Source organism: Pezoporus flaviventris, unplaced genomic scaffold (assembly GCF_033815535.1).
Source record: "Pezoporus flaviventris isolate CSIRO_AGI_PZ_B2104156 unplaced genomic scaffold, CSIRO_AGI_Pfla_v1 ptg000123l, whole genome shotgun sequence".
NCBI classification, from domain to species: Eukaryota; Metazoa; Chordata; class Aves; order Psittaciformes; family Psittacidae; genus Pezoporus; species Pezoporus flaviventris.
The window spans coordinates 1,920,044-1,934,129 of record NW_026892671.1 but is presented as its reverse complement, the minus strand read 5'-3'; the positions used below and the strand labels follow the sequence as shown (position 1 = coordinate 1,934,129).

The window sequence follows — 14,086 nt, the reverse complement described above, 5'->3', positions numbered from 1 at the left end:
GTCCGGCTGGAGACCAGTAACGAGCGGGGTCCCTCAGGGATCGGGGTTGGGACCGGTCTCGTTCAACAGCCTGCGGCCGTTACAGGGGGCGGAGTCAGCTGAGGGGAGCGGAGGGGGTTACTCTCCCACCCTGCGCTCTGATTGGCTCCGCGGTGCAGTGGGCGGAGCCAGGCGCTGATTGGCTGCCGTGGAAGTGGGCGGGGCGACAGGAACAGAGCGCGCGTTGGCTGGGGGGGGAAAGGAGGGAGATGGGGGGCGATGGGACCCCTATGGACCCCTATAGAACCCTATGGGGCAGGGACAGGTTCACACCCACTGCTGGCTCCATGGCTTTATATGGGGGCAATGGCAGTAATGGGGCAATGGGAGCAATTTGGGGTAACGGGGGGTAATGGGGGTAAAGGGGGGGTCTCGGGGTCTTGAGCTCAGCCCCCTGCATCCTGGTACTGGAGCTGCTGCTGCTTCCCCCTCCAAGGAACTCATAAAGAGATCCCCCCCTCCATGGTCAGACCCTGCAGGGACCCATAGAGACCCCATAGAGAGACCCATAGACACCATATAGACCCACAGCCCACAGAGACTCATAGAGGCCCATAGAGACCCCATAGAGACTCATAGAGACCCATAGACACCGCAGAGAGCCAGAAAGTGACCCAAAGTGAACCATAGAGACCCCACAGAGACCCCATAGAGACCCCATAGAGACCCCATAGAGACCCATAGACTACAGGGACTACAACCCTGATCATGCTGATACAGAGGGTTGACCATTGTACAGGGGGGTAGTACAGGGGGGTTGTACAAGGGGGTTGTACAGGGGGGTTGTACAGGGGGGTTAGAGGAATTTGTTTAAACAAAAGGACTATCTGTTGTAAATGCCTGCTAAGCAGAACAGAGACCTCCGGTCCTGTTAATAAGCAGGCGCCTGAATCTACTGATAAAGGGGAGAAGCAGAGGATTTACAGCTGGGACACTGATCAAACTCTACTGATAAAGGGGAGAAGCAGAGGATTTACGGCTGGGACACTGATCAAACTCTACTGATAAAGGGGAGAAGTAGAGGATTTACGGCTGGGACACTGATCAAACACTACTGATAAAGGGGAGAAGTAGAGGATTTACTGCTGGGACACTGATCAAACTCTACTGATAAAGGGGAGAAGTAGAGGATTTACGGCTGGGACACTGACCAAACTCTAAGGCCACACGTAAAGACTAAAAAAGGTGAAAAGTGCAAGAAGAGGAAGACTCATTTACTTCATCTTGAAGACCCCTACCCAGAGGAGGAAGACTCATTTACTTCATCTTGAGACCCCTGCCCATGACCAGAGGGGGCACTGCACAGGCGCAGAGGACCTTCTGGCTCATTATAATATGAAGCGGGGATAGGACATGAATATGTATAGGCGTATTGTGCAACCTTATGAATATATATAACTTTAGAGAATAAATGTAGAGGGAAACAACACTGAGGTACGCATGACTTTGAGGACTTATCCCCATGCGTCTCAGCGCTGAATAAAAAGCATACCTACTTTACAACTTTTAACGAGTTGTGGAGTCAATCCGCGCATCAATTTGGCGAGCCAGCCAGGAGGTCTCTGTTCGGCTGCAGGATCGGCTGAGGGGCGGACATCCCAGGCGCCCCAGGCCGCTTGCCTGGAGGAGCTCCGCTCCTCGTCCGCTCACTGCGAGGACAGACAACAACCTGTGCCGGCTGCGGAGAAACGGGGGGCCTGTAAGGCGTACGCGTGGCCCGGGGCTGCTGGTAAGGTGCACAGAGACGTCTGGCACACAGCGTAGTTCCCCTTGGCAGGTAGGGCTTGCAAGCAGGGGACTCGCTGACCGGTAGAGCGGCCGCTAGCGATCCTGAGGGTGGATCGGGTGAGTTCGGGTTTTCGCTGAGTCCCAAGTTTTGGGAGCCAGGAAGGATCTGCTAATGACCATAGTGGAAGCAGATGAACCGGTAGGCGAACCCACCAGGTCTCCGCTGCATCTCAAATTACAGACCTGCTACCATAGGAAGCAGGAGAAGGGTAAGGAGGAACCATAGTGTGAGTGTGTGGGATCCCATGTGCGTTTGTGTTTCTGTTTCTGTGTGACTGAGACGTAGCACAGCTACGAAGCGAGTGTGGAGTCCTGATCCGCGGTTCTGTGTTCTCCGCGAGGAGAGCGGCCGGAGACGGACGAAGCGTCTTTGTTTTGTGTTGCGCCTAAGTGCTTTGTGTGTGTATGTCTGTCGTTAGTGTTAAAGATTAGCGTTTAAGCGGTGGGGGAGGAGTAGACAAAAGTAAACTGTGGCTAATGGGGGTTTAAGAAGAGTTCCCTCTCTGCGCCCCAGTGGCTGTATAAGAAAAGTATAACCTCTAATATCTGTAGTCCTATTCTTGAGATCTGGACTTTACACTCAGTACCAGAGGCTTGTAGCCTCACATATGGGTGCATATTAACTTCTGAACAGTGGAACCTGCCGTGGATACTAGTGTAAATTTTGCTGGAACCGAAACTATGATCTAACAACAGGGGAACTGATCTGCAGAACCCAGAGATATTATTTTACTGAACCCCTGAGAATATCATAAAACTTGTGTGTAGGTGCTCTCATTTTTAAGTGCATTTGCAGAGCACTAGGAAAGAGAAGCTATAGATTTGTAAAAGATTGTTTGAAATGGGAGCCGGTCGAAATAAGGGAATTCTGAAGAAAAGCCCATTGGGTTACATTTTGGCACATTGGAAAGAACTGGGAGGGTCTTCTGGGGGTTCGGTAAACAAGAAAACGTTGATAAAATATTGTAAAATTCTCCATTCCTGTAATTTTGCATGATGTACACCCCTGTTATTTTTAACTTGTAAAATTTGATAGGAAACTTCTCTGGATAAAATTGAGTACTTGATGCATACGTATGGAATATCAGGTCTTGTGTGCAGGTATATAATTTTATGAAGACTGTGATGTTCCTATCTGTAAAAATATTGTGAGTGTAAAAAGCTTACTTTTGAAAAATTCATTGCCAAGCTTGTGATTGTTTATGAGATTGGGAAAGTATTAATTGGGATTTTGGTGTGAAGACTCTGAAGTTGAGTACCAGAGGACAAGTATTAGCCCCCTATTTATTATATGCTTATCCGTAAAAAAAAACCCATAAGACATTCAGGAATGATATGGAAAGAGAACAGTGTGTCAATGAAATGACTCTTTCCCATGGTCATCATCTGTGTGTTTGATTTGCCTTTCCAGACTTGGATTGCTCTGGAGACTGCTAAGCATTTTTCCTATTTGATATGGAATTTTCCCTGACTTGGATTGCTCCTTCTGTCTGTCGTGTGTTAGGGTTTGATAGCAGTTCTTTAAGGATGTTTGATGCCTAAGGCAGAGGATCCTCTGGCAGTGTGTACATGTATAATTTATTTATTTTAAATTTATCAGATCAGAAAATGGGGCTACAGCTCCCATTGTCTGTCTGGTAAATCTTAGTGAATTTAATTATATAAAGCAATGAAAATGGTTGAATTATAGGAGAGAGGTTAAAAAAAAAAAAAAAAAAAATCACATTTTAATCTCATGTCTCAAACTGGGCATGGGGAGGCTTAGTCTGGGTATTAGGAAAAATTTCTTCACCAAAATGTGATCAAGCATTGGAACAGGTGGCCCAGGGAAGTAGTGGAATACGTGTCCCTGGAAGCGTTCAAAAAAAAAAAAAAAACAACATTGAGATGAGGCCTTTAATGGCATGGCTTAGTGGTGGTTTTGGCAGTCCTGGGGTAATGGTTGGACTTTATGATCTTAAAGGTCTTTTCCAACCCGGTTAATTCTACAATTCTGTGATCAGGAGAAATGGCCTAAAAATGGAACTTTAAATTATAATACATTGCTACAATTAATGTTGGTTTTGAGGGGGCCAGGAAAATGGGATGAAGTACTATATACAGATAGGGATCTGGCAGAGCTAATTTCACATCCTGTCTGCCACTCCGGGTGGTTTCTTAAAGTGAAAAACCTAATTTTGGCTTTGGAAAAGGACAGAGAAAACCAGAAAGCTAAGCTGAAGAGATGTTGTTCAGCCTGTGATATTGGGAGAATGATGTTTAAAAGTTGAATCAGGAAAATAAATAATAGAAAAATTATATATATCACAGATACCTCTGAGAGGAGCATCCTCTATACCTGTCCTATCAGATATTGATAAGGAGGAGGAGATTCTGTCACTCGCAACAAGCAACAAAACCAGAAGTGCTGTTGCAGAGGCAGGCATCTGTAACCCCTGCAGAGCAGGGTGAGCAGCTGTGAGAAGAAAAAAAAAAAACAAAAAAAAAAAGGGAAAACCAAAGGGGAAAGGAGGGGAGCTCGAGCAGCTCCTGTGTTTGAGCACGGAATGAGTGCTGGGGCAGGCAAACAAGTGGGAACAGACATGTTGATAGACGGGACTGAGGGGTTGTTGAATGTTTTGAAACTGGTGGAGGAGGAATGTCGGGCAAAGGTGGGGGAAGTGGGTTTTTCTCCTATGGGACCGGGTGCTGTGGAGAGTTTTTGCCCTGGGGGAAGAATGCCATGGACAAAGGACCTGGGGAATCTGCCCTAGTAGATCCACTGATTAAATTAAAACTAGAGACCAGAGGAAATAAAGTGGAATTTTAGTGGATACAGGAGCAACTTATTCGGCGTTCATTCAGAGGGAAAAGAATTTGTTACAGATGTGGGAGCTACTGGCCACCAAGGAAAAGAAGAAAAGAAGAAAAAAAAAAAAAAAAAAAAGGCAAAAAGAGGCACAAATTGGAAAAAGCAACATTTAAAGAAGGCAAAATGGAATTAAAGAGTTAAAAATCAATTAATTGCAGTTTTGAGTTTATCTTTAATTCAACAGAAAAAGCAAACAGAAGGACCTCCCTGAAATAGAAGAAATCCTTAATCCAGGTATACCTGGGAATATGGACATCTGAAGTTCCAGGTAAAGCGAAAAATGCTTTGCCTGTTAAAGTAGAAATAAAAAAGGGGGCCTGCCCAATTAGAATAAAACAATAGCCCCTAAAGTTGCAGGAAAGGGAATTAAAAAAAATCATTTATAAATTTTAAAATACTCCTATCTTGCCAGTAAAGAAAAGTTGCAGATTGGTTCAAGATCTCAGGAATCAACAAATTTGTAGATGATATTCAGTAATAGCTAATCCGTATTGACTAAACCAAATCAAAAATTATTTGCCGTCTTGGATTTAAAGGACTCTTTCTTTTGCTTACCATTGGCCAAAGAAAACCAGAATTTATTTGCTTTTAAATGGGAACATCCTGGCAAAGTAAGGAAAAACAGTGGTGTATTTTTCAAAACAGCTGAATGAAGTGAGCAAAGGATGGCCCGGATGCTTATGAGCTGTGACAGCAGTTGTCATGAATATTGAAGAAGCCCGCTTACTGTACTAGTGTCCTGTGTTGTATCAGCATTCCTGGAACAGAAAGAAGCCCACTGGTTCTAAATATGCATTTGGTGTGGTCCATGCACATGGTGCCATCTGGAAAGAACGAGGACCTTTGAACACACAGGAGAAACAGAATAAACATGCTACGACTACTGAGAGCTGTTCAGCTACCTGAGGAAGTAGCTATTATGTGTTGTCAAGGATATCAACAAGATGAAATTTGGCTGATTTTAACAATTTAAACTCATTCCCTTAATCCCTGACGGCAAACTAACAATTGAGAAATCTAAACCTAGAAAATCAAAGGAGGATAGAAAATTTATTGAAGATCTCAGAGGAGGAGAGGAAAACAAAGAAGATTGGGTTCAGATACCTGATGGGTGAATTATAATCCCCTGTAACCAACTCTGGATGGTAGTTCAGGAGGAACATAATAAAACTCATTGAGATAGCAAGTCTTTATACATATGAACAAATTGAAGGGTGTTAACGAATACTTTTTTAGGGTGGCCAGAAGCATTCCCTTGTAGGTTTTGGAGTACCAGAGGCTATCCTACGTAAAAATTTTATGTGGAAGACCATATCGGTCCCAGTTTAAAGGAGAAAGTCTTCTGGAAGTGGGAGAAGTTTATCTCCTAAAATTTCTGGTCAATCTGGGAAAACAAACAAAAAAAAAATAGAGTGATTCATGGGTGTCAATACGATGTTGCAATTGTAATCAACATATATAGTTAAGTAGAATAGTTAAAACGGAGCGATTATTGATATTAATCCCCTATACCTGTACCATGGTCCAAGCCATAGAAAAAAGAAACTTCAATACTGGGTTCAAATACGAATGTCTGGCTCACATGGGCAAACAAGACTGGGATTACTGATTTTTGTCCGACCTTGGCACAGGTGAAAAATCCCTTTCAAACGTGCCTAATTGGTATACCATACTTGAACCCCTTTGATTTTCGGGGATGTGTTAGGAATGACTCGATTCTAAATCCTAGCACAGTGATCAAAATGGTCCAGAGAGCTCATGGAACCGGCTGGACAGTTGCATCAGTGCAAATGGAAGAAACTTAAATTACTCCAACTCTTGGGATCTGACAAGACTAATCAGAGCTTTATAACTTAATACATGGTCAAGCAAAGTCCCTAAGACCAAGGTAGCTAGTGGGAAGACATGGTACGATACAATACCTAAAGCTCTACCCCCAGGATATTTCTTGATATGTGGAGACCGTGCATGGCCAGGGATTCCTACCAAACCCTTTGGAGGACCATGTTATCTAGGTAAATTGTCCCTGTTTGCAGCCTCCAAAAGGCATTTAGTCCAGGACATGAAGGACAGCCTCCACAGAAACAAACGACCCATTGGGCAATTAGGCCCGAATTGCGATTCCACTTTAATCTGGAATCACACAGCAAGATTTTTGGTGGCATTATTTGTACCAAATGTAGATGCGGGGAAAGCATTGGCAGATATACATCATTTGGCATGTTGGGTGGCTAAGCAATTATCCTCGCTAGCCACAGACACAGATAGTGTAAGACATGCATCTTTACAAAACCAAGCAGCAACTGACTTTTTATTATTGGCCCATGGACATGGTTGTGAGGATTTCAAAGGCATGTGCTGCATGAACTTACCTGATCATTCTGAATCAATTCATGCTAAGCTGCGAAAATTGCAGGAAAATATACAAGAGCTTAGAATTGTTGGAGGCAGATTAGATGAGTGGTTAAATAACCTAGGAGTTACTGGATGGTTCAGGGACATACTGAAACAAGGCCTTTTATGATTGTACCTTGTATAAAATCGATAGAAGGAACATGGATAGCTCTGTCACGAATAATATAGTAAAAGAATTTACTAACTTTAAAAGAAAAAGAGGGGATTGATTGTCGTGGTTTAAACCCAGTCAGGTAATTCGTTCGCTCACTTCCCCCCCTTTCTTGCCCTCCCCCTGCTCTCGGAGGGACGGAGAGGAGAATCAAAAGAATGCAACTCCCACGGGTTGAGATAAGAACAGTTTAGTAACTAAGGTATAACACAAATCACTACTGCTACCAGCAATGATAATAATGATAAAGGAAATAACAAGGGAAGAGAATACAACACCTCACCACCCGCTGACCGATAACTCGCCCCCCCAAGCCCCGACCAAGCTCCGACCGATACCTCCTCCAACCCTGCAGTCTCCCAGCCCTTCCGGCTAACTCCCAGTTACATCCTGGGCATGACGTGCTGTGGTATGGAATACCTCTTTGGTCAGTTTGGGTCAGGTGTCCTGTCTCTGCTTCCTCCTGGCTTCCCCTCCTCCCTGGCAGAGCATGAGGCTCACAAAGTCCTTGGCCAAACCAAAACATCCTTGTTATCAGCTCTGTTCCCGAGCTGAAAGTCAAAACACAGCACTGCACCAGCTACCAAGAAGGAGAAAAAATGACTGCTACTGCTGAACCCAGGACAGAGGGTTGACCATTGTACAGGGGGGTAGTACAGGGGGGTTGTACAAGGGGGTTAGAGGAATTTGTTTAAACAAAAGGACTATCTGTTGTAAATGCCTGCTAAGCAGAACAGAGGCCTCCGGTCCTGTTAATAAGCAGACGCCTGAATCTACTGATAATGGGGAGAAGCAGAGGATTTACGGCTGGGACACTGATCAAACTCTACTGATAAAGGGGAGAAGTAGAGGATTTACAGCTGGGACACTGACCAAACTCTAAGGCCACACGTAAAGACTAAAAAAGGTGAAAAGTGCAAGAAGAGGAAGACTCATTTACTTCATCTTGAAGACCCCTACCCAGAGGAGGAAGACTCATTTACTTCATCTTGAGACCCCTGCCCACGACCGGAGGGGGGCACTGCGCAGGCGCAGAGGACCTTCTGGCTCATTATAATACGAAGCGGGGATAGGACATGAATGTGTATAGGCGTATTGTGCAACCTTATGAATATATATAACTTTAGAGAATAAATGTAGAGGGAAACAACACTGAGGCACGCATGACTTTGAGGAATTATCCCCGTGCGTCTCAGCGCTGAATAAAAAGCATACCTACTTTACAACTTTTAACGAGTTGTGGAGTCAATCCGCGCATCAACAAATCTATACAATACAAGGTGCAGTTTCTTATTAGCAACTAGCTAGTAAATACAGGTGGTTTTATACACAAAATCACAACCTCTAATAATAGCTACTTTACAAGCACACATAGTCAGGATGTTACTTTTCAGTTGCCCCCAAGTGATGTTTTGCAGTTATTTGTTCTTTCTCTTCCTCCATCTCATTCTGCTTGGGGTAATCACTGTCAGCTCCTGTAGCTGAGGCATCAGGTTTATCCATTCGTCTGTCCAGCTCATGGCAAGGCTTGACAAACTTTGCAGGCAGTCACCATGGACCTGTAGGCAGGAGGACACAAATATACCCCCTCCCCCAGGTTATCAGTTCTTCAGTTCTTGAGAAGTAGACAGGTTAAGTGCAGCATCATTACTCTCTCCCCCCCCTTTTCTTTTTTTTTTTTTCTTTTTTTTTTTTTTTTTAGACCCTGCAAAAGCCATCATTACTCCCACTACAGTCCCACGTACAGAACGTGGCACAAGGACCCTGTGGAGACTAATAGCAAACCAGCTCCGAGAAGCATCATTGCAGTGCGAGGTGGCAGGCTCAACCTTAGCGGGTGTCCCCGCAGAGGCTCTGCCTCCCCCACATCGTGTGAGGCTTGGGCTTTTATACTGACCAAAATGCACACTCATTCCGACACAGGTGGCCAGCCTGTGCTGGAAGAAGTGGCCAGCAGTATCTACAGAGGTCTCCAAGGGTTGATAGAAACCTGGACATACTTATATTTACCAACTTCTAGTACATGAGTATCACAGAGAAACTGTATGGGCTCCCCCTGTCAATTGCAAGAAAAAATCATAACATATACAGCTTGAGTATAAGAGGATTTTAGCGCATACGTGGTCACTGTTTGTCAGGCCTCCTTAACTATTTTGAGATCAAGAGCTTCCCACTCTTTAGCCCCCTGCTGTGTAGTAAACACAGGATATGCAAAGATGCCCATTGCAGAAAATTCCCCAATAATGATCGCATCCTTGGTTACCCATCGTTACAACTGAGTGTCTCCAGGGCCAGTGAGTCTGCACTGTAATAAGTTCAGGGCTCAATTCCCCTCTTTTATAAAAAGCACTGTAATAAGTCCAGGGCTCAATTCCCCGCTTTTATAAAAAGCACTGTAATAAGTCCAGGGCTACCTCTCGGTCCATTTTCATGGCCAGCCTTTTCCGGATCGTCTTCTTCTGGATCGTCCTGTAACCTCGGTCTCCGGATCGGCCTCCCGACACAGCAGTGTCTGGTTCGCCCAGGTGGTGGACTCCTTTCGGTCAGTCCAAGCACCCGGGTCCGTCATGCCACCGCAGCAGCATTGCCCGCGCTCCCCAGCTGCTGCCGCCGGCACCACTCACTCGCCGTTCCGGGTCCCTGGTATTCAGGGCCCTGTGTTCCGGGCCCCCACTAACCGGGGCCCTGTAATCCGGGTCTGCGTTAACCGGGGCCCTGTAATCTGGGTCCCCATTAACCGGGGCCCTGTAATCCGGGTCCCCGCTAGTCGGGGCCCTGTAATCCGGGTCCCTGCTAACCGGGGCCCTGTAATCTGGGTCCCTGCTAGTCGGGGCCCTGTATCCGGGTCCCCACTGACCAGGGCCCTGTAGTCCACGTCCCTGTTCAGGCGCCATTTGTAAGCGGCGAGGAGAAGCAGACAGGCCAACCCAATATGGGTGATAAGCAGCTTCTACTTTATTTGTGACGCAGTTCACACATATATAGGAGTGGTATTCAGCCACTCCTCCTTGGCACAACAGTATTTGTTAGCCCCCCACAGCTTCCTCCACATTCTCCTCCCATGTCCGGTTTCCGGTTACCTGTGGGGGCTACCCCCTGCCTTGCTCGCACAGTCCTCCAGGGCTCTATGGTCCTGCTCTTAGTGTCATTTGCAACAAAGGGGAGTCATCTTTCTTTTCTTTGTCTCCTCATCTCTCTGCTCACCCCTTGTGGTACCCGACGACAAACATTAGAATCAACATATGAGGCCAGATAAGAAAATCATCAAGCCCATTGAGGAGCAGCCAGCACAAGAGGCAATTGAGAGCGGGTCCTTCAAGCCTGGAGCATAGATGAAGTAGCAAAGAAGCAGCAAGCCACAGCTCATTTTCTGGTCTTCCTGTGGAAGTGTCTATCACTTCCATTGGCTATGGAAGAGCTGAAGTCATTCATTTTTAGGCTGGCAATGTTGGGTGAGATGAATTCCAGCTTCTGTGCCTGTACTCAGCTGTGCAAACACACACTAGCACTGAATAACTGCTGCTTTCAATAATGTGCCTAAAGCCAGAGGTCCTAACATACATACACTTGTAATTAAGGCTTTTAGGTGCACCTCCAACCCTTCAGTGTTTGCTCATGCAAAAGAGAAAACTCAATGAGACAATGCTTTTAGTGGTAGGACTGATGACAATGAATCTAATCAAACTGTGTTGGGCTGTAGCAGATAGTGACCCTACATGCATTTGTCTTCATCCTCTACCTCCAGTTCCACCACATGAAATTCAAATTAAAGAGTCTTAATGTACAAGCAATTAAATGTGACAAAGAGACTGACATTTCCTATTCACAGAAGCCAGGGAATGCAAGGAAGTATTCAAGGCTGACTTCGATGGGACTTGGAGCAATCTGCTCTAGTAGGTGCCCCTCTCTTGGGCAGCGAGTAGGAACTGGATGAGCTTTTGTAATCAGCCTCCATCTCCAGTTTCCCCATGTGAAATTCAATTTAAAGAGTCTTAATGTATGAGCAATTTAATGTGACAACCAGATTGAGATCTCATGTTCATAGAAGTCAGGGAATGCAAGAATGCCTTCAAGGCCAGCTTGGATGGGGTTTGGAGCAACATGCTCTAATAGAAGGTGCCCTGCCTTGGACAGGGGGTTGGAACTGGATGAGCTTTAGGGTCCTTTCCAAACCATTCCATCATTCTCTGATAAAATAGCACGACCAAACCATAGCAGTGCAGATTCTCTTGATGCGCGGATTGACTCCACAACTCGTTAAAGTTGTGAAGTAGGTATGCTTTATTCAGCTGAGGTACATGGGGGATAGTTCCTCCAAAGGCATGCGCACCCCAGCATCATTTTCCCTCTACATTTATTCTCTATAGTGTTACATATGCAGTAGGTTACATGATATGCCTATACATATTGATATCCTTTTCCCGCTTCATAGTATAATGAGCTAAAGCTTCCTTCACCCCTGCGCAGCGCCTCCTGGTGGTCGTTGGCAGGGGTCTCGAGAGAAAGTAAATGAGTCTTCCTCACTCTTGAGCTTTTCACCTTTGTCTTGTACCTATGCTTACTAGTCCCTTGGCTTAGGTTCAAACTGTAGTTCCAGTCTCAGCCAGATCTTCACTGCGTGTATGGTGTTGCAAGCAGAAGCTTTGACCACCAGTTCCCCCTTATCTGATGTTCTTTTATTTCTCACACAAGTTTACATTAAACACCAGCTGCACTTTTAGACAAATACTTATTGTTAACTGAAGAGATTGAAGATTATCAGAAGAATAACATAGGTTTAACACTGGGTTATTAATTCAGGCCCCCTATCACACTCAATGTAAAATTTACTCTGCTTTTCTCTTTCGTGTGTACAGCTGTGCTATGATACAGAGAGCAATGCCAGCACCACGGAAGCCCTTCTCTTAACCCATGATCAAGACCCCACACTGCAGCTATGAAATAGCCACTGGGATCCATGCCTCCAGTTGCTTCACCATGGAAGAGAGGAACCACAGTTCAGTCACCAGCTTCATCCTCCTGGGGCTCACCACTGACCCAAAGCCGCGGCTTCTCTTGTTCATGGTGTTCACCTTAGCCTGCATCACGACCCTCATGAGCAACATCACCCTCATAGTGGTGATATACTGTAGCTCACGCCTCCATACCCCAATGGACTTTTTCACTGTCAATTTGTCCTTCCTGGACCTCTGGTATTCCTTTGTCTACACCCCCAAGATCCTTCTAAACTGCATCTCTGAGGACAAGAGCACCTCATTTGCTGGGTGTGCTGCTCAGTTCTCTGTCTCCGGTGGCTTGGCCTGCACCGAGAGCTACCTGCTGGCAGCGATGGCCTATGACAGGTACGTGGCCATCTCCAACCCACTGCTTTATGTTTCTGCCATGACCAAGAAGCTCTGCATAGGACTGGTGGCCACCTCCTACCTCAGCGGCTTTGCCAGCACTACCCTCATACTACATGTTCACCCTCAGCTTTTGAGACTCCAACCTCAATGACTTCTTCTGCAACCTGCTCCACTGGTGAAGCTCTCCTGTGATGTGATAGAGTTCCCAGTCCCTCCCCTACTTCATCCTGACCTTCAACACCATCCTCCCTTCTGCACTCATCCTCAGGTCCTACGTCTCCATCCCAATTGTTATCCTGAGGATGTGCTCAAGCAAGGGGCAGGGCAAAGCTTTCTCCACCTCTGCCACCACCTCACCACCATCACCCTTTATTATGCTTCCATCCTCTTCATTTACACTCGGCCCAGCTCCTCCTATGTGCTGGAGAGGGACAGGGTGGTCTCTGTGCTTTACACGGTGGTGACTCCCATGATGAACCCCTTCATCTACAGCCTGAGGAACCAGGAGGTGAAGGAGGCACTGAAGACACTGATGAAGAGACAGACAGCTTCCTAACAGAAGAAACCCAGGGGTTATGTCCCTAATGATGCACGCAGCAAGAAGCGCACAGACCTTGTCTTGCTTGTGCCTTCCTTCGGCACTTTTCACAGTCCATGCAGGAGCATAAGCTCTCCTGATCCTGAAGTGCTTCATGGTGGACATGAGGTGTCACTGTGCTGACAGACTTCCTCTGCTTCCCACCTCTCCCCATATACCACTGATATTTGCTATAAAATGAGATTATAGCAGTAGCTGAGTTGGTTGCACATCACCTTCACACTGTGCTTTATCTGAATTAAACATTCATTACTTATGCCCATATCAGTAGCTCAGCTAAAGCTCCATGTGTCAGAGAACGATAGAGTGCTTTGGGTTTGAAAGTACCTTAAGATCATCCAGTCCCAACACCCTGCCACGGGCAGGGACACCTTCCACTAGAGCAGCTTGCTCCAAGTCCCTGTGTCCAACCTGGCCATGCACACTACCAGGAGTGGAGCATTTACCACGTACTTGGACAACCAGAAGTCATGAAGTAACGTGTGCCTGTTCCTGGGCTGTCCCAGTTATATCTTCATGATGCTGTATTGAACCACACAGACGTAATTCCATAGTCCTAGACTATTATCCCAATGAAACATATACATGAGCATGGGTAGAGCAGATCAGATTGGATAAACCAATGTCAAGAAGCATAAAGGCATCTGGGACTGACTTCAGTTGCCTGAACATTGACTATTAACACCCTGGAGATGCCCCTGGGGCTCACTGAGCTTTCAGATGTTGCTCCAGAACGACCCAACCCTTCTGAAGGTTGCATGTTGTACATGTCAAGTGCAAGTCAGTGACCTGGGCCCTTCAGGACAGAGCAAATGGCACCACATTTCTATATGAGGGCAACTGAACCAGACCTGGGGCATTTCACTGCATCCGTCTCCTTCCCTGCAACTAAAATGATA

The 14,086-nt window shown here is 46.0% G+C and overlaps 1 pseudogene; it reads left to right on the top strand.

Moving 5' to 3' along the window:
* The first annotated feature begins 12,221 nt into the window (after positions 1-12,221).
* Positions 12,222-13,145, top strand: LOC133282398 (olfactory receptor 9G19-like; annotated as a pseudogene).
* Positions 13,146-14,086: the final 941 nt, after the last annotated feature.